The sequence below is a fragment of the Camelus dromedarius genome, chromosome 5, assembly GCF_036321535.1.
Source record: "Camelus dromedarius isolate mCamDro1 chromosome 5, mCamDro1.pat, whole genome shotgun sequence".
Taxonomy (NCBI): Eukaryota; Metazoa; Chordata; class Mammalia; order Artiodactyla; family Camelidae; genus Camelus; species Camelus dromedarius.
The window spans coordinates 60339699-60366608 of NC_087440.1; the positions used below are offsets into that span (position 1 = coordinate 60339699).

Below are 26910 nucleotides of genomic sequence, written 5' to 3' on the forward strand. Positions count from 1 at the left end.
TGTTACAAACATCCCTCTGATAATAAATGTATAAATCTTTGTGTGCATCCATTATTTAATTTTTAAGATCATTTCACAGACTTTAGTATTTATAGGCCAGTAATGTCTCTAATGATTTCTGGTGATTTGTTGACCTCAGCTTGTGAATAAATGTCTTTGAATAAATTCCTGAAAGGTGGCATTTTCACTTCAAAGGAGACCCAAGAAATAAGCCTTTTCCCGTTACTCCACATGGTCACTTTGCTCTTTACAGGGTTATAAACTGCGGTTCTGGGATTCTGTGGTCAGATTCTCTTTCAGGTGACACGCTGCAGTGTGGGCTCTTCTCCTCTAGATGGCGATGTTTCATCACGTTAAAATCCTGGTCTGCCGCACACACGGAAGGGATAAGGCTAGTTTTTGAAATTGTACACGAACACGAATCCGATAAAACAGAGGAGAGACAACAGTGGGGACGTGGTCACATAAACTTTGTCTCTAAAGCATTTATTCAAAGCCAAGACTCCACAAACTCTATCGTGGCATTAGCTCTTTGTGACATGCCTCTGGGGAAGAGGGTAAATATTTACAAGGGTGCAGTGAAGATGCAGATCTTGCCGCTTGAAAAGATGGAAATATGTTCCCATCCACAAAGTTGTTGTTTTAACCCTTCACCCAACCACATTTACTCTCTGTTCTCAGGGCACCTTGGCAGTGGACCACCTGACATTCCCTCCTTATGCCCAACTACGGGTCTCCAGGCAATCTTCTCTCTCCGGGTTCTTCCTCATCTGCAGGTGTGAGAATCTCCACTTCTCTGCGGACAGGATTGATGGTGTGCCCGACTCACTCACCTGCTTCTCTCTTTGTGGCAGCCTCTCTCCTGCATGAACAGAGCAGAAATGGAATTTTAATATGAAAATTTCTGGATGGACGGCCACCCTCCAGGACAACCTGAGCCTTTTTTTTTTTTTTTAATGCTTTGGACAGGAGAATTGGGTAAGAACCTCGCCACTCTTTGGGGACAATCACTGAGACAATCACCTAGTAAATTCTTTGCATCTTTCAACACTCCACTCAAATATCTCATCCTTGGCACAGCTTCTCTTGGTCCCTCTAGGTCCAGAGATAGTTAGCTGTCTCCTTTGTGCTGCCAAACACATTCATTCATTCTTCTTTGAAAAATATTTACTGAATGCTAACTACTGTTGAGGTTCACAAAAAACAAGATACACATGGTTTCTGCTTTTCAGAGCTTGGTAGTAAATTAAATGTCATTTGATTATTAATGATATTTTGAAAAATATCATAAAGGACAAAATTTATAAATACATTCTTACAGAATTCAAAACAATTTAGTTTGGGAAGCCAAGAAATACTAGGAGTTAGTTTGGTGAAGGGAGCAGGGTAAGGGAGTCAGGGAATGAGGAAAGCAGTGCATGGGGCCCCAGGGGAGAGGGAACTGAGAGTGGGTCCAGGATGGTTGGTGCCCGTTGGGGAGTGGCATGAGATGAGATGGGGGGGAATCTCCTACCACCTATCAGCCATACTATGGACTTTGAATTTATCTGAGAGCATTCGGAGAACTATGTGAAGGTTTAAAATAAGAAAATAATAAGAGCATAATGGGATCAAATTTGCTTTAGAGAAGATCATTGGCAGATATGGAGAATAGCTCAATGCATGAATAATGGGGGACAAGGTAGGAAGCTGTGCAATCTTCCAGACAAAAGGTTTTGGTGGTGGTGAGGATGAAGGCAGTGGATTTGAGAGCTAGGTAAGAGATGGAAGAGTCAGGAGTTAGTAACTGATTACATGGGGAGTGAGGGAGGGAGTAATCAAGGATGGCATCCAAGTGTCTGACTTTGGCAAGTAGTTGAGTTTATTAAGACATAGATAACTGGAAGAGAAACAAATGCGGATGCTAGATTATGACATCAGGTTTAGACAAGTAGCATCTACAATGCCTGGGAAATATTCAAATAGTATTGTTAAATACATAGATGTGGAGTCCAGAGGAGTCAGATAGGACAGCGATCCTCAGATACGATTCCCAGATCAGCAGCATCGCCTGGGAACTTAGTAGAAACACAAATTCTTGGGCTCCACTGCAGACCAGGTGAATCAGAAACTCTGAGGGTGGAGCCCAGAAATCTGTTTTTAACAAATCTCCCAGGTAATTCTGATTTACACAAAAGTTCGAGAACTACTAGAATATATTTCCAACATTTAGCAGTTTTGTAGAGGAGGATGCGTAAGCAAAGGGTCCAAAGAATGACAAGAGTTGTAGCAAGAACATTGGAAAAGTATGGAGTCGTAGAAGCTAAACAGGGGAGAGGTCAAATCGGTGGAATGCTTCCCAGAGGTCATATAAAACTAGAAATGTGTTGAATCCATTGGCTTAACATCATGAGTGTCAGTGGTGATGGTAGCTGGATTGATCGTAAGGGAATTTTGGGGCAAGTAGCTTGATGAGTGTGGATTAAGGACTGAGTGGAAGATGGAGGATTGGGGGTGGGGATGGGGGAGGAACTGTCCGCAGTCTTAAGTGAGTAGGCCCTGGGACCCAGGTCAAAGTTCACAATAACCTCCATGTGTATGAGGTAAGAAATAAATGTACGCATGCGCTAATAGCATGAGTCAGCATTATGAACAACACGCATGTGCAGGCATTATAAAAGGACAAGTGCATACACCTGCGCATGCCACCCACTTGTACTGTGATAAAGTACTGTTTTGCTCCATGTGGGCTCCTCGCGCCTTCTTCCAGTTGGGTAGCTCACCTCCTGGAATCCCTCTTCAGCCTCCCTCGGCTGACAGGCACATTCCTCTTTGATAAGCTCGGCTTAGAACGGGAAGTGAACGATGGATGGTAGTTGATGGGGAATGTGAAGTTGAGGTTTTTTAAAATTGTATTTTTAGCATATGTATGGGAAGGTAGACACGTTACAAGTACTTGGCTCAACTCAGACGAGAGGTGAGCAAACTCAGTTGTTTTTGGTCATAGAAAGGGCGGACGACCCGGAATGACACCCTTGCCCTGGAGCACACCTGCGCTCTGCATACAGCTACAGGAGCCCAAGCCTGCTCTCCACAGGATGGCGTTCAGCGGAGCCCTTCACCCAAAAGGTACCTCTTTCCTCCAGGCAGCCTGTGAGGCAGCAACTCCAGGGAGGGATTCCAATTAGTTTAAATGAATCACGGGAATAGCGTTCTCCTTGCCAGTGACTGGTCCAGTATCTGGGCCTTGGCCAATCAGAGCACGTTTTACTGGTAAAAAGGGTAGGGCTAGCAAACTAAGTTGATCCAATCAGGTTCAAGGAAAGGCTTTGGTCCCCGGTTCAGGTGACGGCTGTTCAGTCTCTTTGCCTGGAAGGAAGCGGGAACGCCGGTTGCTTCTGTTGCTGCTGGCGTCTTCTTTCAGTAGTGCGGGACCTCAGCCTGAAGACGGAACCTACCTACCGAGGACGGCAAAGCGAGAGAATTGTAGAGAGGTGGTGCTGGAGCCCTGATTGTACTTCGCTCGGCGTCCTCACGACCTCTGCATTTCCTGCTGCACCAGGTAAGCGTCATGATGATTTTGGTTACTTCGGTTCAAATTTTCTGTTGCTTGGAGCTGACTGCGTCGCGACACAGATATCATTGCTTTCCTTGAGTGCTGGATGAGGAAACTAAGGCTCCTAGAAGAGGTGAAATGCCTTGTTTCCGGTCATGCACCTAGCCATTTGAACCCCCACGTGCTTGAACCCCCACTAAGCTCCTGAACTACATGGCTCTAGCTGGTATTTATCAGGAGCACGGCAGGAGACGGATGACACAGAGCGGAAAAAATGGGGCGGGGAACCGACATGGGGGAGACTGCACGCACGGAACCTCCCGCTTCCCGCCGGTCTCCCTGACTCGCCCAGTGTTGCAGACTGGTTAACGTGGGAGTGGACTCGAGAAGAGTAGCTTGCAGCATATTCAGTATGAAGTGTTTTTGCAGTTACTATCCATGGGAGAAAGTGAAGGAAGAAGAATTGGGCAGAGAGAAATGAGATGCAGTGTAGTTCCAAAGAATGCTTCAGCCAAACACACGGGGAACTCTGGGCTGGGGGGCCCTCCAGGATCCCCCTGAGTTTGGGGCAAGGAGCCTAGTCATGTTTTACCCGTGTGTTGATCAGTGGATGCCGGCTCTTTGAGTATCCAAATGTTGCTGTCAACTCAGACCCTTTGTCCAGAGTCCTTAAAACGTTTGGTTTTCCCTGTCTCAAGTGTACAGTTCCTTGAATCAATTGCCTGGTCTCTGGGAGAAGATTGGGGTGAATCATTTCTCGATACGTGCCACAGTGTGCCTGGGTTCCTCATCCTGGAGACCTGGCGTCTCTCAGTGAGTTCTGCTTCAGAAACCTTGCTCAGGTTTAGAAACTGATAAAGGAATCATGGCTTTGTATTGAGGTGACTGCCCTCTGACTCTTAATTAACCCTCTTGGATTTCTTTTAATCATGCAGATTGAAAAGCCTCCTTGTTGACTGCCTATCTAGTTCACCCCTAACAAAGCTCTTTTCCATTAATCATCTCCATAATCTCCACCTGGTCAGCCCTCCTGCTGCCACGTTGACCTTGCCACTCATCACAAGGCTTGCGTCCAGCTGGCTTCTGCTGGTTAAGTGCTGACATAGGGGCTTGCTTGTTTCTGAGAGCGCTCTCATTGTTAACAGACGTGAGCCCATGCCTGCATTCCCTATCATCCTCCCTGGCCTTTGTAGGGGAATCGCCACCAAGCTTTTAGTGATGTCTTTGCTCCTTTCAGGCCTTGTTGCTTTGGGAAATGCTATATCCTCTAGCTCTCCTGTGCAACAAAGTGGTCTGGTGGATTTTCTGGTTTTATGTAGTATATCCACATGGACATAACCACTTCTCTACGTCTTTTAATCCCTTTTCCATGGTCTGGCACAGTAATTCTGCTGTTCCACTTAGTTTGGGCCATCATCTTTCTCATGTTTTTAGAGGCTTCTAGCTGTTCTTGCATCATTTCCAGGGTTTCTTGCCAGATGGCTAATTGTTGTGTCATGAAGGACTACTCCAATATCAATGCTTTCATCCAAATTTGTTTTACCCACTTTGGTCCAGCACACTCAGAATCCAGTTCTGTTACACTTTTCTAGCTGCAGCTGCACCTGCCGTTATTTTGGGCTGTCAGCCCTCTACTTCCAGCACTTGTCCAACTGAATTACATTGTGAGTTTACCATAGTTACTGGTCAAGTGGGCAGGAGGGAGAATCAGGGCAGATCCTGAGCTGGCACATGTGTTTTCCCCATGGGTGAGACCTTCAAGCGAGAGAAGAGAGCTAACCCTTCACTGAGAGGACTGGGCCACTCCCACAGGCTTACAGCCTTTGCCGCAGTGCAGTGGTTGAAGATGTTTGAATCCACCAACCTAGACTCCCCCATCCCACGTGGCAACATCCCATCCCTTTCGAAGCAGGGCCCTGACTGTGACATGGCTGATTTGCCTCAGTTGGGAGTTTATTGCATGAAACTCCACAGCTTTCTCTGCTGAAAAGATAAGAACCACTTCATTTGAGACCAAGGAAGTACTCGGCCTCTTATGCTTAGCCTTTAACTGCCAATTGTCTCTCAGCTTTTTGTTACTTTTATCCAGAGCATCAGCAGATGGCAACAGCCACCCTACTTCGTTGTCTTTATACTTGATATTTCCCCCATTTTCCCTCAAAATTTAGATAATGCCGTTCCTTCCACCAGTTCTTATTTACCACCTGTAAAAGCCTCAACAGTTGCACGGTTACCCTGTGCCAGGGGCTGTCTGTGCTGCTCCAATCCTCAGGGATGGGTCTGCATTGCCAGCAGGTGCGCAGGTGATCCGGTTTGAAATTCTCGCCTTGGCCTTTGTTTTCTCACTCCTGATACAAACTGTGTTTGCCAGTTGGGTTCCCTGGGAAGCCAAGTGTAAGAAGCAGAGAAAGGCATATAGGAGGATTATTACTGCCTGTGCTTGGTCACGCTCTTGGGACCAGTTCTTAAGACTTGAGGCAGAAGGGATTAGTTGAGCCCCAACATAGAGCCACGAAGTCCTCTGCTGACCTCACAGAGCTCCACAGCTGGCATGTCTCTTGTCCTAAGCTGTCATATGAATCGGTCTCCAACTATGGGCTGCCCCAGAGGGAGGTCTGACTTCAGGTGAAGCAGTTTTCTTCAGCCAGTTCAGCTCTCTAAAGCGGATCCACAGCTGCTCTCCCAGCGGCTGAGGAAATAAGTCCTTCCTTATTTTGTTTTCATTTCATGGAGCTGTAATTGACGTAGAACAGTGTGTAAGTTTGAGGTGTGCCAGGTGTTGATTTGATACACTTGCATATTGCAAAATGACTGTCACCGTGGCATAAGCTAACATCTCCATCTCGCCACGTTAATTACCACTTCTTTTTTGTGGTCAGGACACTTAAGATTTACTCTTAGCAACATTCAGATAGACAACACAGTGTTGTTAAACTGTAGTCACCAGGCTGTATATTAGATCTCCAGAACTTGCTCATCTTACAACTGGGAGTTTATGCCCAGTGACCATTTCTTTATCCTTGAAGGAGGCTCTGGGTGGCCTGTTAGAGTGTGTTCCACATCCACTTATAGTATGTCTAGCTGTCAGGGTGAACAAGCTGAAGCCAGGATGACAAAAATGACCCTGAAATGTGAGCAACACGAGGGCAGTGATTTTTGTTTTGGACCTTTCTCTCTCCTTGGCACCAGGAACACTGCCTGCCCTAGAGTATGGTCTCCAGAAGTATTTGATGAGTAAATGTTTGTTGTTCTTAAATCAGTGGACGCTGACACAGTATGTAGTGTCCCTTCCCACCCTTTTAGGGCAGAACTACTTCTAAATAAGATACGTTTCCATTGGCATAGTCTGGCCATCAGTTTCGATCCATTATATATTGATGTTAAGGAACTAGTACTTATCAACTGATGTTAAAGTGGGGGAAAAACCTGACTTTTTTTTTTCCTGTTTTCTGAAATTCATCATCCAGATGACTGAGTCATAGTGTTAGTCCTCTTCTTTTTTTTTTTTTTTTTTTTTTTTTTTTTACTTTAAGATTATTGGGCAACTTAAAATTCATTTGTATGCATGTGGCTAAGTTTTCCTTTGGTTTTTAGGGCTAATGATCCACCCACAATGGAAAATCTAACTTGTGTTAGCCTTTACCTGACCTCTTTAGAAATTTCTTGGGTTAGACAGCCAAATGGTAACACTCATTTTAAATAAGGAGGGAACAAATAACACAAACTGACATAAAAGGGATTGTCAAACTAATTAGGAAATGTAGTAAAAGTGAATCCTTTAGAAAGTAACATTAAAAAAAATTTATTCATAAACAGCTATCATTTAACAAAAATCACACTCACTCATCCCCTATTTTTCTTTAAACTGTGAATAGTTGCTGCAGATAGAAATATACATGTATGTGTATATGTACCATACAAAATATAATGTGGTCTATGAGTTTATTATGACAATTTGTATAGATTTGTAGATTTAAGTTCTTTTGAAATATTACCAGATAATTTCCCTTTACTCATCGTGTTCACTCACACTCTTGTCCTGTAGAATTAAATGTCTTAATACCCAAATTCATCAGTACCACAGTATAATTTTAGTTAACCTCCAAATAACAGCTGTAAGTGACAGTGATGGCGCCTGGTCTTAAGTAGTTTTGTGCCAGGCATTGTGACTCCAAAGGCCACATTCCTAACCTCAGCCCCATGTCCCCTTCCAGTGGCTTGTCTCGAGGGCCACGATTCTTCACTGCGTCAGCTCACTGAATTCACTGACAGCTACCGCCGGGGATGGTCTTGAAAAGAGCCTTTAAGTTCGGTGCTTGTACTCTTTCACGTGATGTGAATTCATTGAGACCGTTCTAGGACGTTGATTGTTGTCCAATAAGGTTCAACCAAAGAGGAAATAGGAAAAGGTTGAGGATGGTCACAGGAGTTTAGTTTAGAAGAGCTTTGCTTCTGCCTTTGGATCTCTGTACACAGTGTTCCTTTAGCTGAACGTGGTTTGCCTTGTCCTCTCCATTGCTGACGTGACAGAAGTCTTCCCACCCTTCAAGTTGGGGTTCAGACATTCCTTCCTGTTTCTGCGATACCTCCTGAGTTTCCTAGGCTAACAGAGACTCTTACCTGTGCTCTCATTTCACTTGTTCATCCTCTCCCTCCTTCTTCTGTGTGTGTGTGTGTGTGTGTGTGTGTGTATGCTTATATATAAATATATATATATACACACATATATGACAGGAATAGTTTTCTTTTTAAAATGGAATTATTTGAGCGGAGGGTATAGCTCAGTGGTAGAGCACATGCTTAGCATGCATGAAGTCCTGGGTTCAATCCCCAGTACCTCCAGTAAAAAAATAAAATAAAAAATCAAGGGTTCCCCAAAATAAAATGGTTTAAAAACATAAAATGGAAGTATTTGTAGAGCTGTCTATTAGATTATGAGGCATTTTAGGGTGTGTTCTGGATATTTTAATCCTTTCTAGCATTTTGGACAGTATCTTGCCCAATAGTTGGTTAAATGAGTAAATGTAAGAACAGATTAAAGCTCAGAGAATGCTAGGCCTAAAGGGACATTTAGGGTAAAACAGCCATCCCAGGGGCAAAAATACAGGGCATGTGGCTTAGTTATTAGTGCACAAAACCGAATATGCCATGAAAACCTTCGTTCTCCACCCCAGGGAGGAGGGCTCGCAGCTGCTTGATGCTTGCTTCTCTGGATTGGAACGGGCATCTCTTTTCTCCAGCAGCTCACACGCATCGTGTGCCAGACAGCATGACTCTCTTACACTGACCTCTCCTTTGGTCGACTAAATTAACTTCACTGTGAGCTTAGAAACATCACCTCATTGTAGAATTGTTCATTTAATGCCAACTGTTAAAGACAGAGCAGAACATTCTTTCTTAATTTTCTAGTATCTTGGTAAAATATTTTACTAAAGGTGCTCTTCCACTTTGGGGTTCTGTCAGGCCTTTGGTAGCTGCTGGCCTGTTCTCCTCCTCCTGCTGTGAAACACATGCCCACATGGAGGAGGAGCAGCTTGTGATGACCTTTCAGGCCCTTGTACTGTGTGGGTCTCGAAGGAAAATCAGTACCAGACCCCTTCTCTAATTCCTTGTAGGATGAAATTACTTTGGAAATTTTTCTATGAATAAGAGACAGTAACTGGGAGATGAGGAAGAATAGGATGTTGGAAAGAATCTTGAAAAAAGTGGGCTCTAAAAAAGAGGAAAACTCCAGGGACCCGGTGGGGTCCCATCCCTCTCACCATCCTTGTGGCGTCACAGTTGAGCTTCTGCCGGGAGATGATGCGTAAGTAGCCGTGTTAATTAATGAGATGGAGAGAGAAGTTCACAAAGCTCTTGTTCTTCCACGAACATTTTTTTCCCTCATCTTTCCTCTGTGCTCTCTGAAAGAAACAGCGTTGGATGTGGGAGTCTGAGTCTCCCTTTGTCTTGACCTCTGACGACAACACTGTGACACGTGACGCCTCTGCCCGATGTGTCGGGGCTGAGGGGCAGGCTCTGAGCGATTCATCTGTGATGTGCAGGACAGTTATGCAGGTGATTAACTGGGCTCTAGGTCAGAAAGAAATGCTAGCCTGAGACCCCCTCAGTCCCACACAGGTCAAGGGCGTTCACCAGTCAAGTTGGATTGAGCAGTTCATGTGGGGATGCTTTCCACCTCACGCTATCAAATTGGGAATTCTTGCTCAGTCTAAGTTGACACCGGGTTTTTCTGTTTCCTGCATGATTTTAAATGAACATGAAGCAGGATGACCTGTCCTCGTGATGCCACATCAGCTCCTCTTTATGAGGAAAGTGAGGACTTTATGCCTGCCATTTCCCCCCATTCCCAGTAACTGCCTTCATTAGAAACATTGCCAGGGCCATGACAAATATTCTAATACAAAATTTAATACAGAACCGTATTAGGAGTCAGGGTGAAGGTGATAACGTGGTAGGTGACTCTTTGAGAAATAATACGTGGGTAATGTCAGTAGAATTGGGAATAAATCTGTCCTCCTTTGACGGAGCTGAGAAGGGGGCTTCTTCCTTTATTTGGTATAAAAAGCAGTGTCAGGACAAATTGTCAAGCCATTAACACAGAGTCTGAAGCTATGAAGTCGATGTTCTTTGGGCACTAATTTTGATTTCTTTTCCAGTCATGTCCATGACCAGCTTCTGTGATGCTCACTGGGTCAGAGATTCACTGTTTCTAACTGGGGCATAGAGATTTGTTTATCAGTTAGATAACTTAAACATTGCATTGGGGCTTAGAAACGTAGCCAATGAAAGGCAAGTATAACATGCATATTCAAGAGGGACTTGTTTTAGGCATCTTTTTAAATTTAAAGGGATTATTTTAAACTTGGGATTTTATGAAGACCATATAAGTGATGGACTGAGGTTGAAAGAGACCTTTATGTTCATTTTATTTAATAGGTTTAAATGTACCCAGAAGACACATTATAAATAACACACAGCTACAACTACCTCTACAATATGTTCCTTCCTCACTAAAGTCTGGGAAAAGCCTTCATCCAGAGGAAGTGTCTCATTCCCAGTTCTCTGTGCATCTCCTTCCTTAGTCAGGGCTGTTCTGTTCCTGCCCTGATTCTCTCCTGCTTTGCCTTCTGGTCTGAGGTCCTTCACCTTCAATAGGTCACCTGCTGGGATCAGTTTACCAGCTCCAGAGCATGTTCAGTTTCCCTGTCTGCAATAGTTCAAAGCTTAAACTTTAAATTGGATTTCTACCAACTGTGCTTCTCTGTATCAGGTCACAAAGCTGGGGATTGCAAGGCACCTCCTCTCTGATTCTATAAAATGCTTGTTGTAGCTACTGCTGACAAAATACATCTGTAGCAGAGGTGGGCAGACTTTATAAGCCTCTTGGTTTTGGCAGAGGAGGGAATCACTTTCAGCCAGAGCACGTCTAGAATGATCTCTCCCACTGCTGAAGCCTCACGCTGGAGTTTATTTCTGTTTTGCTCTGTCAGTTTCCTTAACTGCCATCAGCAGTTAAAATGACCCATTTGCTACTTCATGGGGTTTTGCTCCTTAACCCATTCACATATGCTATGCTGGTGATTCACAAACTCTCAAGATAGAGACCTCTCAAGGGGCAAGTGGTAGAGCATGGTATGGAGGTTATTCTAGGCTACAGACAGTGCTATATGACAGTACTGCAGGTTCCAGCATCCACTTGAGCATTGGTTAATATGAGGAAGTCACTGAACCCGCAGTAGAAATTTTGGTTCATTCCCTGATCATCTGATTATAGGTCCATGACAGAATGGGGCTCAAGGGAACTATACGTACAGGCAGGCACAAGCGTAATTACTTGAGTGTATATTATGTTTCAGACACTCTTCTAACTGCTTGACATATTTTAATTCCTCTAATTGTCTGATTATTTCCATCAGGCTAACTAATTATTAGTCCTGCCCCTTAAACTTTCAGTGTTCTCCCTTCTGAGGTCGGTGATACTATCATTATTTTACAAGCAAGGACTTAGGCACAGGAAGTTAAGTAATTTGCCTAAGGCTACATTATTACTAAAAGTTGATTGGCACCCAGGCAGTCAAGTTCAAGTTCATGTCTTAAAGCCTGCACTGATCAGCTCCACAGTCCAGTTTGGGAAACCCTCTCAGTTCAGTCCCAGCATCAGCAGTTGAGATAACAAAACAAAACCCAAAGCAAAAGCAAAAACCTATTTGCTGCCTCATGGATTTTGCTCTTTAACCCGTTAATAGTTTGCTCGCTCTGTTCTGCTTCTCTTGCTTCTTCCCTCTCCTCCTCCAAGCCCTTTACTATAAGTGTACTTGGGAAGAATTTAATATTATAATTTAGAAGTAATTTTCTAAGATCAATTCCCCCCACTTACTCTGAGACCCCTGGGTACCTATGTGTGATGGTAACAAGACAAAAGGCAGGGGTCAGAAGGAAAGTAGAAGCTAGAAGTCAGACTTAAGATAACCCCTAGGATTAGTCTCTGCACATTCATTGTCTAAACGGACAATGAGAAACTACTAGAACATGCATCTTCCTTGGGAAACTCCTAATCATTTCAGCATATCAAGGGACAGGCTTTTTTTGTGTGTATGTGTGTGGAAGATACAAAGATGCATTACCCAGTATCTCTGCCCTCTGTCCTCTAGATTTAAACTCATAAGGGCAGGAGTCTCATCTTAATCATCTTGTTATCTACCCCCTGGCTTAGAGTGCAGCAGGTTCACGGTAAGTGCTTGTTGAATGAATGCTTCAAATAATAGCTCTATAGGTCATCACTGGTATGAGTTGAAGAGTCTGGGTCCCTGAAGACATCCTAAAGCTCGCGAATGCTTTAAGTCTGGCTGCTTTGAGTCTGGCTGCCGTTCTCTCACTGTCAGGGACTCACTTTCACCAGAAGGGGGCAGCAAACCTTTGCTTTTTGCTCCCCTCCAGAGTGCAAGTGTCTCAGCCAAATTTTAAGGCTCACTAGTGTCTTTATCTACACTATTTGATGCCTTTTGGATCTAGTGTGCTAAGAAATTCCTCTCTCCATACATGGTATTGTCAACCAGCACCCCCTTCCAGGGAAATTAGATTTTGGAAGAAGGGCTTAAATATGAATTAAAATGAGCCACCTTACGTGGCCAGTTGTTGCCCTGGTAGGTTCTGTATGCCAGGGTTGGTGGCCACCTGGGGAGGTGCCACAGGGGAGGACACTCTGGACAGAGCCCCCATTGGGAAAGTGCTGCTCCTACAGATGGGTTGTTGGCCTCCCCTGCCTGTTAGAAACCTGACTTGCAGAGAAGGCAACTCAAAGATACTACAGGGTGACCATCCATTGAGGTGGCCTAGGACAGTCGGTTTTATGTCTGAATGTCCCAACTTATTTATGAATAACGCTCTCTTAATTTATCAGAGCGTCCTTGTTTGGATGGTACATTTTATGGTCGTGAGTGGTCTTCAGGTGGATCATCAGCTGGGAGTGAGAAGGGGGTTGGAAGAACACGAAGGTGAGTGGGGAGAGGTGGAAGTATGAACATGAGATTCTGGAATAGAGGCGAACTTTGGGGCTTGAGGAAACTGTTTTTCTTGCTTTGTCTTCAAAGTTGGATGGGTTTGTGGCAAAACTGTGAAGAAGGCGTGTTTGCCCTGTCCTCCAGGGTGCCCGCCCTCTGCCAGCGTTCCCCACTGCTTCCTGTTTCCTTCTCCTGAAGCCCTCCAGTGTATCCTCACTTGAAGTCTAAAGGAAAGTGCTTTCTAATGGGGACAGTCTAGCCATCGGGTGACCTTTAGGAAAGGGCATTGTTGACACTGGTTAGATCATGTGTAGAATCTTCCATGGTAAATTGACAGAGGATGCTGGAGATGGGCAGCAGTGTGTGGGGACTGGATGTGGGTCATGCGGACAGGGATCTACTTTTGGTAGGAACCTGAGCTAGCTGCAGGACCCTAAATAAATCCAGCCATCCAAGGAGGGTGATGTGGTTCCAAGAGGTGCTGTAGCATGGTGGTCAAGAGGGCCACTTTGAAGATAGAATGACCTGGATTCAGACTCTGCCACTTACTAGGTAATGTACGTGGATAAATAACTGCGTGCTTGCTTGTCCATATTCAGTTATTCATTCAGTTACTCCTGAACCGTAATTTCTAAAATGGGGTAAGCAACATTCTTAGCGCAGTGCTTTACATGTGGTAAATGCTGAGTAAGTTGTAGCTGTTATTGATAAGGCTGATTCCATAGGAAAACTATGATCAATGATGTCAGTGTTTTTCATTTTTACGTGTGTGTGAAATCAAGAGTCTTTATATGTATTTAATTTTTGGGGGGCATATAGCTCAGTGGTAGAGAGCATGCTTAGCATGCATGTGGTCCTGGGTTCAACTCTCAGTGCCTCCATTAGAAAGAAAAAAGCACTTGAATTTTTACTGAAGGCATATCGTTCTTAGCAACTTCAATAATTAATAATTAAATTGAGAAGTGTTAAAATCTAGGAGCTGGAACTTGGGCATTGGTCCCGGCTCTGCCGTGAACTAGTTACGTCACCTTTTCCAAGTCCCTGAACTTCTCCAGGCTCTAGTCCTTTACCTGCAGAGAAGTGTAGGGTCTGACAGTTGCTTCTGTACCATTTGGCACGAACAGCCTGTGTTTCCCATGAGATGCCATCACATGGTGCAGTGGGGGTGCGCTGCCCACTACAGTGGCTGGCTGGTTGAGGCTCTGAGAGCCTGGAGTTGGAGAGGCTGAGATCCTAGGCTTGATTCCTCTGTGGCTCAGCTTATTTCCTTTTTCAAGGAAAATTTTCAAAATTTACTCTTTCAAGGTTGTCTCTCTGACCTCAGCCAGATGCCTTATAAGCACAAAGAAAAGCGCTTCCAGAAGTGGGGGGTAATCAGCCATGCCACCATGGCTGATGGAAAAGGACAGAAAGATGGAAACGGGGCATCACCTAATGCTGAAGGGTTAGCCCATCAGATTGCCCAGGTGTGAGAAGGAGAGTGCCATCTTCCAGGGACCGCTTACCGTGGTGCTCACTGCCTTCTCATCACTGTCTGCTTCTTAGTAATTTGCTAAACTAAGCGGTGGGAGAATTTGATTAAATCTCAGGATTCTGAATTGGCTCAAAATAATTCATTCATTAAAGGCAAGAAATTTGCTAGCTAGAAAAGGAAAGTACATCAGAGATATGATTTCTGACTACCTGGGAAATCTGTTTTAAAATATAAAAAAGGCGGGTGAGGGGGGCTCCAGCTCAAGGGGTGATTTACACGTTACTAGAACGCAGAGGTGGTGTGTGTCCGGGCCTGGACCCGGACTCTCAGCAGCTCCGTGTGGGTGGGCTTTTAGTTAGCACTAGAAGCAGTCTTTGAACAGATACTTTATGTAGACAGGAAGCTGGTTGCTGGAGGTATTGATTCTTGCGCTGAGCATCCAGCCCTGGAGGGCTTGCGAGAGACCTAAACTAGGGTGTTTAATGAGCCAGAGGCCTTTTGCCAGACACCATTTCCTACTGAAAGATCTATGTTCCTCTGAATATAGTAGTTGTTTTCTCCTTTAATGAGGAAAATCTGATTTTCCAAAAAGCAGTAATCGGGACAAAAAGGTGAGACTTTCTGCCTTCAAAATTAATGAACCAAAAGGTTGGCATGTGTGCACATCCTTCTGACCCCAGTGGCCTACAGGGGAAGATGGAGCAGCCTCCACATTTGGGGTAATAGTTTTACTTTTATCTAGGACCAGAATGGGAATTTTTAGAGTCCCCAAGCTCTGAAAGGATTTTAGTACCCACTCCTGTCATGTAATTCGATATAATGGAGGAAAATTCTAAACCAAAATACAAGAAGGTTAAGCAAGATAAACAGTTAAGATTTCCTATAAGACTATTTTCATAATTTTTTTAAATGTCAAAAATAAAAATCTTCGATGTTTATCCTCATCCTCCCCTCCACCCTTGTGCCCCTGCTCTGCTGGTATGCTGCTGGGCAGATGTTCCTAACCTGCCTGTTTGGTAACACAGCACTTCCCTCCTGAGAGTGGTATTTCTCCAAACGCGGTACTTGGGTCCCTGCATCAGATCATGTGATGTATGAAGAGTCCAGGGGACTTCAACTCACTAAAATACCTGGGGCTGGAATCTGTGTCTTACAGAGCTCCCCAGGGGATGGTTATATACACTAAAATAAATCTTAAGCACGCTTAGAATGTTCTAATACAGAAATTCGGTGGCCCTCGTAATCACTGGGAGCTTCTTAAAAAATGCAGGCGTCCCTCACGTGTCCTGCTGATTCATGTGCCCTGGGAGAGAGCTCTTAAATGTTGAGATGGGAAAAGCTCCGTGATTGTGATTCTGTTGAGAATCAGACACTGGACTGGTGCAGTTCAACAGTATTATGTTTCTATAATTCTAGCTGCATCTTTGTTTCTACTTTTTTCTAGTAGCCACATTAAAAAGTAAAGTGAAACAGGTGAAATTAATTTTTAAAATATTTTTACTTATATCCCAAATAATGTTATTTCAATATGTAAGCAATATCGAAAATTATTGAGATAATTTACATTCTTTTTTTTCACATCAGATCTTTGAAATTTGGTGTGTGGATTACACTTACAGCACATCTCAGTTTAGATGAGCTGTATTTCAAGTGCTGAATGGGCACATGTGGTCACTGGCTACTCTCTTACGTGGGGAAATTCTAGACAATCTCTTCCTTAACTTGGGAAGTGCTGACACCGAGATGTTTCAAATAAGCTATTTTGCCTGTAATTCAGAGTCACCCTTAATTTCTAAACATTCTTCTTATAAACTTCTTGCGTTACAAATTTTTAAAATTAGTATCCTACTTCGTTCCTCCCCCAGCGCTTCCATCTTAGTTCAGGCTTCCCTCAGTTCAGGCATTGAGAAACTTCTCCCCACCTCTACTTTGTCTTCTTTCCAAGTCAACTTGCCTTATAAATGTTCCTTGTTCATTCAACATAATTCTCATCGTGACACTTTTTTGGATCCCAGCACTACCAATATATAACCAAGAAATTGAAAGTTGGAATGGAGTTTGGTAACATTCACTGATACTGACTATAATGTATTAAATTTTTGCAAAGTAGATTCCCACATTGCGTGTACTTTGAACATCCAATCACCCTGTGAGCTATGTACCTTTTTGCTCATTGTACAGATGATAAAATGAGGCTCATGATGATAACCACAAGGTAACAACAGCAGTGAGAGGTAGAGCTGCTCTCAAACCCAGGTCTTGGACTCCATCCACATTCAGAGCTCCTCTGCATTACCCTCTCTCTCGGATCATCCCGTCCTGCATTTCCTAATACAGGGCAGAAAACCTCCAATTGCTCACCCCTAATAGATCTAGTTAGCTGACATACCTGTAATGATGGAAGGACATTACATTAAGAGCAGTCCTTTCTGCTACTGATAACTGATTTTTAGAGAGCTCTGTGTCATTAAAGTTCATACTTTGCAGACTGATTCTCAGTGCTGTCCATTATCTGGCACTAACTTGCAGTTTCAACCATATTGCCTACTTCTTCTCCAGCTACAAGGCATGTTTTGCACTCTGACCCACATTCTGTCATTTTCCTGGCCATACCACTCACTTTGGTTGCTTGCTTTCTCTCCCTAGCATAGGATTCCACCTGTCCTCCAAAGACCAGCTTTGAGCCCTCTCTGTCTGCAGGAGAGCCCTCCCTCCTCTGAATCTGGTGTCATTTCGGCTCCTCCCTGACATTGGTTATGTATAATATGCTCTTGGATTTTTTTTTTTTCCTATTCTTAGTGAAGGAGCTAATTCTTCCAGGTATTAATGGTGAAAATTCCCTCCACGTTCATCAGAAGCTGAGACGTTGGGTAGTATCTTTACAACCTACAATATTCCTTTACCTAGCAAAACCTAGCAAAATTCCTTTAGGTATTTGCATTAATGTGTCTACATTTTTCCCCTAAAGGAGGCCACCCCAAACTGCTTAAATCATTGCTCTGCAGGTGAGCTAGTTTCCGTGAGCCTGGATGGAATTGTGAGGATGAAAATATCTGAGGAGACTGGAACCTGGTACAAATTTCAGTGTGGGATACTTGCACAGATCACCAAGTCATTGTGCACCACGGGAGGTGTTTCACACAAGGGAGCTTGCTGGATGACTGTCAAGAGTGGCTGAAGTAGAGATCAATAAGTAATAAATGAGTTCCAAGAATAGCTCCCTCTGTCTGCAGAAATCTTCAGCACAGCAATTAGAAACAGGGTTTGCCCTCCTCCTTCAGAGAAAGTGTAGAAACAGTAAGATTTGTTACACCCCAACAGACAACTGGTTCACTTGACAAAGAGTGCCTCTGGAAATAGTCAAGCATTTTCTCTTGAGAACAAAGTGGGAATCACTAAACCAGGGGTTTCAAAGGAAAGAAACAAAACAAAACATTGGGAAGCCTTTTATTAGTCCTCTGTTCTCTCTTCCCAGCCATGTAATTAAATCATATTAAATCAGTAGACTTTTACTCTACATTGACTATGAGGAGACGTTATGGGAAATACTGAAAAAGAATGTCCTGTACCTGCCCACATGAGGCTTATGGAATAGTTGTATATGGAGATAGAACTATCCAAATACCATGGAGAAGATGGTATGAGGAGGGTAAGGAAGGGTCAGTGGAGTTTGGAAGAATTCAGGTTGAGGTAGGCAGGAATTTGTAGATGTGGAAATCTTAGAATGGTTCGTAGTGGACTCATTTATCTTCCAGGTAACTCATCTGAGTTTCAAAAGCGGATCTTGAAGACAGAGAGAGAAGGCAACAGAAGTTGTGAGTGTGCTTGTTCTGTCTAGAGACAACAGAAGAAAAAGTAGGAATGCTTCTAGCTTGAATGCCCTTTACCTGCTTGCCTGCCCTGTAGAGCAAGAATAAAGGGGACTTTGCACTCCACTTAGGGCCTTTGCGTGAATCACAAAGGCTGGCACATTCTTCCAGGTGAAGAAGCTGCCTCTGCCCTCTTTGAAAGTCTCTTTTAAGCTTGAGTGTTCTTACATTTCCCTATTCCATTGAGCACCAAAACCCACAATCTGGTTCCAGCCATGAAAAATGTACCCACCAGTATTTTGCACTTGCTCTTCTCAGTTGATAGCCCTGATTCATTCCGTTTCTTCAAACCCTGATTTCTACCCACTGCTCAGCTCTTTAAGGAGGAACTCCTGAGTGATGGCATCCATGTGGATGATTGTGGTGAAAATTCTCTACGGGTGAGACAAAGGCAGGGCATTCTTGGTGTGTCTGTATCTACAAATCTTTCACCCCACAAGCTCATTAAGTTACTTGTTTCTCAGGTTGCTAGAAAACAACAAGTTTGCCTTGAAATTGGATCTATGGTGGCTGTGGATAAACTCCATGGACTGGAAAGTATTCCTCTTTTATTACCTATTCTGAAAATCTTAAACTAGAGCTCATCTTCTCTACCAAACCCTACCAGATACTGGAGAATAACTGCCTCTCTGAACTCCGTAATATTTTATGGAGAATCACAGTTGTCAGTAAGACCACTTAGATTCTAGTGGCAACACCCATTCTCTTCCCTCAGTTCACTCTGGATGCTCCTGACTTCTCTTCTGATCCTTCGTAGTGCCTAGAATTTTCTTTCCACATAGAAGAAGCCCTGGTGAAGCTGAGAGAGCTGTGGATAAGCAGTTAGGAGATGAGTTCTAATCCTGACATCAGCATCACAAAGCATTCTCACCTCAGGTAAGTTATATTCATCTGTGTGTATTTCCCTACTAACAAGTTGATACCATTTCTGCAGTGCAATTCCATAACTCCGTGTCGTTACTTTCACATCTGTTTGGTTATGATTTTAGATGTGAGTGACGTGAAACTAATGGCTAGTAGTGTAACTATATTAAAGAGAAATTGGGAGGCAGTTAAGTGTAGGGTTTAAGGGTGTAGGCTCTGGAGTCAGACTGCCTGGGTTGAGATCCTGGTACCACCATTGACTTGATAAATAACTTCTCTATTTGTCAGTCATTCAACTTTCCTTCTTCAGAAAGTGGAGGTAATCTCATTGAAGAGTAAGAATTGACTGCATTTTTTGGGTTACACATTTTGAATGGTGTCCAGCACATGATGTGCCATTAAACCTTAACTGTGAGCATTGTGATGATGATTTCTCCCAGAGTCTGAGAATTAGGGAAGGTTGCTCCTCCAAGATGTGGCATGACATTTAGTTTCCTAGATATACATGGGAGTCACCTGTCTGGGTGGTAAGCCCACAGTATGCTCATTAGTGTGTTCCAGTTTGTGTGCCTCCTCTTAACAGCAAAGGAGATGCTTCAAACTCCCAAGACTTGTATCGTTATATGTGAGAAACCTCCCATCCCTTGGTGGTCACTGGCTCATTTACAAGTCTCCAAACAGAATGTGCTGCATGATGAATAATCTGTTTGCCCATCCAGATTTCCCTTCATCCTTCTCCGCCTGATTTTTGCCCTAGAGGCTGACCTCCATGGATCCCCTAGCTCCTGTGTCTTCCCTTTTCTCGTTGGGTTTAGCCAAAAGGACGACAAGGAGACAATCAGAAGCAGCAGGATGAGAGAACGATGACAGTACTCATTCCTCCTCCCTGACTGCCCGTACCCTCCTCTCCTCCCTTTCAGCTGGACTGCAGTCAGGAAGAGGCTGTCTTCCTCTACTAAATGCCACGGCTCCTCTCAAGGGGCCCTTCTCCTACAGCTAATTGCTGTGTTCCTGTGTCTGGTTCAGGTCTGCAGGACTCCTCACTGTTGCTAGTTCTAGGTACTGTTTCCTATTATTCCCTTAACCTTTGACACATCTTGGTATCACCCCTTTACTGAATGCTCTTCAACTCCCTCTGTTGAGGGAGGTGGTTCACACTGATAAGGTTGATACTTCCCTACCTACTTGCAGGTGGGAAGTAATGGGAATTCTTTAACCTGACCCTATAATCCCAAGGATCAGATTCAGCCCTTTCAGAGTCCAGCTCCATAGGATGTGGAGAACACTGCTTGAAGAGCAGGAGATGGATTTACCAGATGGTTAATATACTATTCTCTCCAATGTAGAAACTCAAGAGGTAAAAGAGGAACTAAATGAATTGGGGTGAACACAAGTTTTATTATGACTCTTAGAATTCCCTTTATAACCCAGGGTATTCTGAATATTAATTCTGTTGATTGACAAACATTCAGTACCCATTGGATGAGAGGGTCAGGAGTGAAATGTCTGGTCTGGGCCAGCGGTGGTGTTCTGGTCCTCGTGGCCAGGGGACAGGCTGGAGAGAGGGATGACAATGGTCTACCACTGGGAGGACAGTGATTTAAATACTCCAGACTAGCTGCTTTTGATAGGTTCTTGGGAAAAATTTGGTCAGTGAGGAAGTTTGAATGACTCGAGTGCTCTGATTCAATAAATATTTAGAAGAAGGCAATGTATAACATTGGTAGCCAAAGAAAAGAGGGCAGTGGTTTGTAAGAGCTCGACTCTGGCTGTCACCTGAGAGATAGGGAAACATAAATCTTTCAGTCAGATGCTGTTATGGGAAGCACTTTCCTTGATGGATTAGTTTATATGAAATCTCCAGTGAAGAATATCACAGAAACCTCTGCATGTGTTTGGTTTTACTGTTAGAATTTGATTAACTGGTTCAAGATTGAACTGGTCCAAGCAGGATGTACTTGTGAGGTTAAAGTCAAATGTGGTTTATTCACTTTTGGCAATTTTTCAACTTGGGGTCTGTATTTCAGACCGAGACTAAATCTCTCTTCTGTTTGTAGATGTCTCTGGACTCCACCCCTAGAATTAGCATCATGGTTCCCATGGCAACTAATGTACTTTGAAGAAGGGGAAAAAAAGGAAAGGGACTAAATAAAAAATGACAGAGCTGCTCCTGAAAAACAGGAATTACTTATGAACTTGAACATGGGCTCATACAGTGAGTGGTTGGGGAGAGAGGTGTTAAGCATATACGTGTTTTTGGTTTGAGACCTCTGACTTATCCACTGCTCTGTTGCTTTTGGTTTACTGAGCTGCTTCAAACTCACTGCTAGTCTTCTCTCTTCCTGCTGCCCTCCTCTCAGATTCAGTAGAGGCCACGGCCAGGACTGTCTATGGTTCAGGAAAGAGCTTACCTCTCCAGGGTACATTGTATGAGCTCTCCCCAAAGTCATGTGAACCCTTGGTTACCTTCCAAACAGGATATCTAGACTTCTGTTTATAGGCTATATCTGATTTCTTATCACTTACTTTACTTTGCCTTATCCAGGAATAGTAAAAGTAGGGTTAATTCTGTTCAGAGCAAGGTTTATGTATTTCCTCCTGAGAACTTTGCCAAATTCTTTCTTCCTTAGTCTCTTCTCAAATGTAGATGAAGACCCGACAGTAAGAACTGACCACTACTGATGAGGGCATTTTGAGATCCTAAAGGAAAATATGTCATTCATCTCAATGTGCCCGTGATACAATCAAGTCTTAACTCAGACTTGAGAATCAACCAACAAAATAGGGAGAGCTGACGCAATGATTTTGCACTTGCGGCCTGTCAGCCTGATTTTCCTACTATGTCAACACCTATTAATCTGAGATTTAATAGCTCTCCTTTTCTTCCAAGGTGTGTTATACCTGCCAGCTCAGCCTGTGCATCTTCCTCATTCTTTCTAGTGTAGAATCCCTAAGCCTGTAGTGATGAAATGCAAGTAAAATTTCCAAAACAATTTGGGGACTGACCTAGGGCTTGTAGCTTTTAAGTTTGCAAAACAAGGACATCAAAAGGGAAATCAGCTATTTACCAATACTATACTCCAGTGCTTGCTTCGGCAGTTCTTACATTAATACTATACTTCATAAAAGCCCTTTTTAATACTAAAAAAGGAGGGACTAAGAATAAAGAAGAATTCTTCCAAGGAGGCTGCCTTACCCAACTCTGCACCCCACATCCCCCCAACCTCACCCGCCCCACACTCACATCTGATTTTTTTCATTTTACTGTGGCCTGGGAAATTTGGTCCGGAATCAGTAGCAGACCAAATTAATCTATTTGGAATACTCTGCTCCATCTTGCTTTCTTTAATGTGGTCCTGCTTAAGATAGTTCACTTTGTTTAAGTCAGTTTGGGGAGAAAATCCAAAATAAGAACTCTTATTACCATAAGCCCTAATTCTTAACACAGTGCCTGGTACACAGTAGGTACTCAAATAATTCTTGTTTAATAAATGAGTGAATGGGCTCATTAAGACTGTCTCCTTTCTTCTTAACTCTGGCCAGCTCATGACTTAGTGCTTCAGTTTATCTGTGGTTATCCTATGGGAACTAAGAAGAAATGAATTCTGCTTTGGTTGAAAGCCACACTGTATCACTGTATCTGTGTTAATGGGTATCGTAGTCAGTTTGGGCTGTTATAACAAAATGCCACAGATTGGGTAGCTTATAAACAAAATCCCCCCCCCCCCCCCCCCCCCAGTTCTGGAGGTTGGAAGTTTGAGATCAGGGTGTCAGCACGGTTGGATGGGGGCCTCTTCTGTGTTGCAGACTTCTCATTGTATCTTCACACGGTGGAAGGGGCTAGGGATCTCTGGAGCCGTATTTATAAAGTCTTACAATCATGAGAGGTCCACCCTTCTGTCCTAATCACCTCCCCTGAAGTCCCCACCTTCTAACACTGTCACATTGAGCATTAGGATTCCAACATAAGAATTCTCAGGGGGGACACATACATTCAGACCATAGTACTGAGAAGACATTCTTCTGGCAGATGCAAGCCTTACTGTAGGTAATACCCACACTTCCACCGCCACCTCTGCTTGGCTCGCATTCAGACTTGGGCTCCAGATTTGTCAGCTGACCTGGGTCTTATTTATTGATTTTCTGTCCCAGATGACTCCAGTTCCAAAATGACTAATCCCTTAGAGTAATAGATATGGACAAATTGCATGATATGTATAAAATTGCTAAGCTACCCTCTAGTCTACTGGGTTTAGAGAAGAGAAGAGAATTATAAATCATGGCTTGATGTTGTTCTTATTGGTACGTTTAATTAATCAACTTTTACAAATGATTTAGCATTTAGCTTTTCAGATTTTTTTCTTGGGTTAATAATGATGCTAAATTGCTCTAAAATGGTTTGGTCCATTTTTCATCCTACTCACATTTATATATATTTTTTTAACTTCAAGATTGCTTAACGTATGTAGTGGGTGATGATAACTTGGGATAAGTGATGAACATAGAAGAGTAAAGTTTCAGACCTAGAAGAGACCAGAGGTGATTGAGTTCAGTGGTCCCCAAGCCATCTGAACGTGGGCAAAAGTCTTTCCTGATGATAGAAGAGCAGCCTCATTGTATTATCACTAAATTGGACCAAGAAGCCATTGTAAAGATGAGGAAACTGGGATCCAGTTTCCTCAGTAAGTGGCCCCCTCTTTGCCAGCTTTCCTAAGGTAGCTGTGGGGAGGGCTAGACTGCAGGTAAGACCAGATACTGTGTGCGAGCTGCTTAGCCTGTTTTCCGCTTCCATCAAGAGGAGCTTTCCATCCATTCCTGGCCTCTCTCCCTGCCCTCACGTACTTCTGTTACCTGTTGGGTAAGCTGAGGCAGGAGCTGTGTGCGTCCAAGTGTTGTGTGTGTTGCCATCCCTCCCTCCTGTGACGTCTAACAGGGACCTGCCTGCCTGTGTGAGCAGACAACCCAGTGTGCTCCTCCCTGCCACGGGCTCGCTGGGCGCCTCCAGCACGACCTGCCGTTTCAGAGCTGCCTGCATCTCACTGCCTGTGATGCTCAGAGCTGTCTAATTTGGGATTCAGCGTCAAGAAGCTCAGTCTTGCCACACCTAAGGAATGTTCTCCGACAGTTCTATCAGAAATAAAGCTGGCATTTTGCTTCTCATTTTGATAGCTTCTAAGTCCCTCTGGGTTTTACACTCAGGCAAGGAAAAGGGATACTATGACTTGGATCTCCATAAACCCTAAACATAAATTGCTGTCTTTTCGAGGGGCAGTAATCCTCCTCATGTTGGCTACAGAAAGACACCCCAGGTGCCCCAAATGTCAGCATCAGAGGATCGACGAGAGACAGCTGTGACTCCCCCCCCCCCATTTCTACACTTCTGGGCAGCTTCACAGACCACCAGCATGCTGAGAAGAGATTCCTGCTTTGAAAGCTCTGGGCTCACCTAATGCTCCACCATCAGAGAATGCTGTAGTGTGCAAAGGCTGTTGGGGGTGGGTACTGGAGAAGCCCCTGTCTTGGGTGTGTTGCTGTCTCCATCTGAGGGCTCCTGGAGTTCATTTGCCTGATTGTAACCCTTCTGCAGTGGACCTTTTAGAGAAGGTTTTGCACATGCACACACACACTTGCATATACATTTGTGCACATACACAAGCACATATATACACGCGAACGTAAGTACACGGATAGCTTATCTACAGAGATAGTGAAATCTAGCCTAGTTGTCGTGCTTTTCAGGTTTTGATGCCATACGATCTCCCATCCCCGTTTGCTTAGAAACTCAATCTGAAAGCCAGGAAGTGTGGTTATTTCAAACAATTCCAACAATCAAATGAATCAGAATTGGACAAAAAGTAGAGTGTCGTGTCTGCCAATTTCAAAATAAGGCTATTTTTTCGAGCTCTTTTTCAAGTTACGAGGCACACCCAATCATTTTAAAATTCCCCAAGTCTGAAGGAACATTCAAACCTTTAAAATAGCTTTGTTATTTTGTGAGTTTAAAGATGTGTTGACTGAAAATCAGAAAATGCATCAGCATGAAGCAAATAAAGACAATGACTACCACACAGAGATAATCGCTGGCGATGTCTTGCTGTATTTTTCTAGACTATTTTGCTATGCACATAAGTACTCATTTGGAAGGACTTACCCCATATAGACCATTTTGTAACCTCCTTTTCCTGTGACCTAATTTTAATGCTTATCCTGATCGACAACCTCAAGCGCATTTCAGTGTATCAAGATACAGCTGGAAATAGGCAGCCCCAGAATTAATGTTTCTTGAAAAGAGGCTCAGCCTCTGGTGTTTGCCGCCCACTCACAGTGTCAGGTGACAGGGGAGTTAAGTCTCAGGATGAGAATCACCAAAGCAAATACTAATTTGGACAAGATAAAGGGGTGTTGTCAGAGGGACTGCCTTCTCAAAGATAATTAAATCTTTCCAGAGGTTAATCTGGCCAACCAGCATAGTACCTGGAGATGGAAAACCTTTCTTTCATTGTCACTGAACAGCCGTCAAAGTGATAAGAAGGTGGAGGAAAATGAGTGATAATGGGAGTTTGAGGATCTGCATTGTAAGTTTCAGTGACAGTGTTGGCATTATTTTGGAATTCCCTTGTCAGCAAAGGGGATCTTTCTGTAAGCATACCAATCATTTTGCTTTCTGCAGCCCTCAGCCCAAGCATGGCGCCCCACAAGGCTAGGGGTCCCCAGTTCTGGCTGCTTCAGAACCCCTCCGGAATTGTACCCTAGACTGAAAAATGTCAGACCCAATCCAAGCAGAGGAGAATTTTCATAAATAGATGGTGGTTTCTTCCCACTTAACTACTGATTGATAAAAGGAAGAATATACAATTGTTTTGTGAAAACAGTATCAGTTATATTTGTCCTAATTCTTTAGAAGTATGTGAAGTAACTGGAGACTTATCTGACATATATATGTATGTATTTTCCAAAGGATTACTTTCTATTATATCTAGAAATACATGGACTCAGTCCTTTTAATTGACATTCAAACTACAAGTATGACATCTGTACATGGTAAAGATTCAGTGTGTTGAGGGGGTGTATGAAATGAAAAGTAATCCCTTCCCTTCCTCTGTGATCACAAGCCACTCTCCACAGATAAGCACTATTGTTTCTCATGCACTTAAAAAACTTATTACAATATTTTACATTGTTTTTAAAAATTTTAATACCACTTTAGATGTTTATCTTTGGCCCAAATCAGTATAACTTTCTACATACTGCTTCATATTTCTAAGTGTACTTGTTGTGGGGGTAGAAATTGGACACATCCCTCCCTCCCCCAACCCAACCACTATCTTTAACAAGCTCTGTAGCCTCTTTTCTGATATCTTGGCCAAATCCTATAGTTTTGATCATTCTAATTGTAAGAATGGTCTCCTTTTGGTCACTATGACTTGGTTTCAACAGTTAAAATTCTTACCAAGTCTAAATAAAACTTTTTGAATCTCACATCTAATTCCTTGCTGTTTTTCTTCCTTCCAGTCTCGGGCCACACTCACAGCTGGACCCACAGAGGAGAGAGGGCAGGGTCACTGTCTTCAGTTTCCCTGTATTTCCTCTATTTCCCATTTCAGTTTTTGGAGGGGAGATGAGATTAGATGCAAGAGGCCAGATCTTTTCTCTTACCGTTTTTCT

The 26910-nt window shown here is 43.5% G+C and overlaps 1 long non-coding RNA gene across 1 annotated transcript in view; it reads left to right on the forward strand.

The window, feature by feature from the left end:
- Positions 1-3055: 3055 nt before the first annotated feature.
- Positions 3056-26910, forward strand: part of LOC135321407 (uncharacterized) — a 153220-nt gene continuing 129365 nt past the window's right edge. Inside the window, exons 1-2 of the long non-coding RNA XR_010381151.1 lie at positions 3056-3108; positions 3325-3541. This is a non-coding gene — a long non-coding RNA (uncharacterized LOC135321407). The remainder of the gene's footprint in view (positions 3109-3324; positions 3542-26910) is intronic.